Here is a 2,935-nt window from a genome sequence, read left to right on the forward strand (position 1 = left end):
CCAAAAGCAGCCACGTTCTTCAACAAAATATTATAAGAATGATCATTAGGCAACACACTAAAATTACTTTTTCTCTAAAACCTCTTGAGCCAAGCCCCTAGAATTCAACTCACCCTCAGCACCAATGTCTTCCATATCTCCCCTTGGATGGCCCATCAAGCCCTACTTAAAACATTTAACTCCAAACAAAATTATGGTCAGGACTATCACAGCAATACTCCAGTCCATGGTACCAACCTCTGTCTTATTTAGTGTTTTATTGCTTTGAAGAAAAACCATGACCAAAGCTGCCAAGTCTTGCATGGCCATAGAAGGGATGGCATGGCATGGTTCCTGCCCCTGAAGCAGAGCCAGCAGTGTGTGGGACTCCATGAGTGTTGACAGTTGTGGTGGGCATAGGGATCGTTCATACAATAATGTACACAATTTCCTTTGTGTTCCTTCTTTGTGAAATATTTTCCCTGACAATGTAATCAGAGAATGCCCTCTCTGCCAAGGTTAATGACTCCATGATAATCAGAGCTATCCCAAGTCTGGGAGATGATGGTGTGTCTATCTCCTTAGTAGAAATGGGATACACTGTCCTTAGCAGGAGGAGGGTTTTTCTGCACTGGGTAGAGCTTGAGCATAGGAGGAGCCCCCAGAGTCTGCCTACACAGTAGCACATTTCCTCCAATAAAGCCACACCTATCCCAGCAGGGCCACACCTCCTAATAATGTCTTCCCTATGGGCCAAGGATATTCAAACCATCAGACCTTCCCATTTGGTTACATTAAATTTTATCACAAATCACCCCTTCCTTTTTCCAGGTTTAAATAGAAACCTATATACACAATACATGTCTGTTTTTACAATTCTTCAGATGAAATAGCCCATATATTACCCTAATTATGCATCTGTCTTCAGAATATAATAATTTTTATTATAAAAGGTGGTTATTTTGTCAAGATAGGATATCTTTCCTATAGTTTAACTCATAAGTGCAATCTTAATCATTTGTATTATCAAAGCACTTTCTTTATGAACATGCTTAAGTGCTCTGTTTGTCCATAGAGGAATTTCACAGTGCTGTGTTTAATACTTTGAACACCATATCTCACTGTAGACAGCAGAGAACTGATAGTACCAGCAGCCAGGGTTGTAGAGGTTCACCAATAGAACTGTAACTCAGGTTCATTCATTCTTCTGTCTCTTTCTCTTAGAGAAATTGTCTGTCACTTACTTTAAAAGACAATATAGTACTGTATTTCTCATTTCATGAGGTAATTTTTGAAATGTTACCAAATATTTCGTATATTTCAAATTATGCAGAGATTGTGCTATTCAAGGCTGAATGTGACAGATGATGACTTCACACATTTTATACTCCTTGGTGTTTCTGTGTAATTTTTAGCTGACTATGTTTTGCACTAAAAAAATGGCAGTTTAAGATAGTGACCTGTTTTCTGCTACTGTAATTCACATCAGTACAAATTTGGTAAAGACTCTTTTATCTTGGGAACTTGAGTCATCCCTTGAGAAGACAAAGAAGTGTTTTGAGCTGCTTGTGAGACACAAATGAAGTGCAGAGACCATATAAGTTGGGAAGGATGAAAAATGGGACCAAATTAACTAGATCACAGGCTTCTAGCTCATGGAGCACACCGTAAATTGTTCTATCTGATTTCCAAAACTCTCCTTGAATACCCAGGACTGCTTCACTCTTTTTAGTCCAGTTATCTATTTTTTAATGGATCCAGTTTCCTATTTCTATCTTGATGTCTTGTCCATACCACACAAATAGTAACTTTCAGCCTGATTTCTAAAATCCCAGAGGGAAGACAAATATATCATGAATTCTTATGTGATTATTTTAGAAGTATTTTGAGAGAGGAGAGAGAAATCTAACAAAATACTAAAGAAAGAAACCTTATCGCATACTCAAGGGTAGCCAGAACAACAGCAATGAACTATGTTTTCTTTTTCATTGATCTTCCATTTACTTATGCATTTATCAAACAACATACTCCAGTGGCTAGCAGACCACTTCAGTTCTACTTTCTTCTTTCAATTTAACCTTGGACAAGTCATTTGACAAACTTTAGCCTCACTGTGTTAAATTTAAGATATAACTGATGCCTAAAGATGATGCAGATGATATGGAAAAGTCAGAAATGCCTATAAATATTTGTGGGGGGATGTAGCTATGTGAAAGGAGCCAGGGGCCCAGGAGCATGGCTAAACTCCCCTTAAAAGATTTCACAGTAATTGCTCAGTAAATATCTGGACATTTCATGATAAACTTACAATTACTTAGTAAAGCATCTTTTATTATAAGTCCAGTGCTGGCTAAGCATCCAGTGAACAACTGTGGATATAGTCAACTACAGTAATCTTCTGTTTAGGAAGATGTTAGGCCAGCATCAAAAGCAGGCATGGAGTCAAGAGATAAAATCTTATGATAGTGGTACCAGGCCCTAAGATAATGTAAAGAAACATGGGACTGATACTTTTGGTCCTTTAAGAGTCAAGGAAAAAGTCTCTAAATGAAGGTAGAATGTTCATCCATTCTCCAAGACATTTTGAAATGGGAGTTAATGCCTATTTACATTACTTAACTGTTAGCTATCTCTCTTTTCTATCAGGTTTCTTCCTGGTTTCTTTCTTCTTATGCTTCTACAGTACCTGATGCTTGTTTCATTGTAACAGAGAGAGCTTTCATTCTAGTCTACAACCCAGGACATTGAGGCCAAGAATTTACTCTTGTTGTGGTTTCATACCCAAAGCTTTACACTACAAGATGCCCCATTTAAAAAAAAAAATGTGTACTCAGTGAATAAAGGAAATAAGTATATAAAGGAAGAAAGGAAGGAAGGATGGAGACATGGAGAGAGAGAGAGAGACAGAAAGAGAGAGAGAGAGAGAGAGAGAGAGAGAGAGAGAGAGAGAGAGAGA

The sequence above is a fragment of the Grammomys surdaster genome, unplaced genomic scaffold, assembly GCF_004785775.1.
Source record: "Grammomys surdaster isolate TR1022 unplaced genomic scaffold, NIH_TR_1.0 126029, whole genome shotgun sequence".
NCBI classification, from domain to species: domain Eukaryota; kingdom Metazoa; phylum Chordata; class Mammalia; order Rodentia; family Muridae; genus Grammomys; species Grammomys surdaster.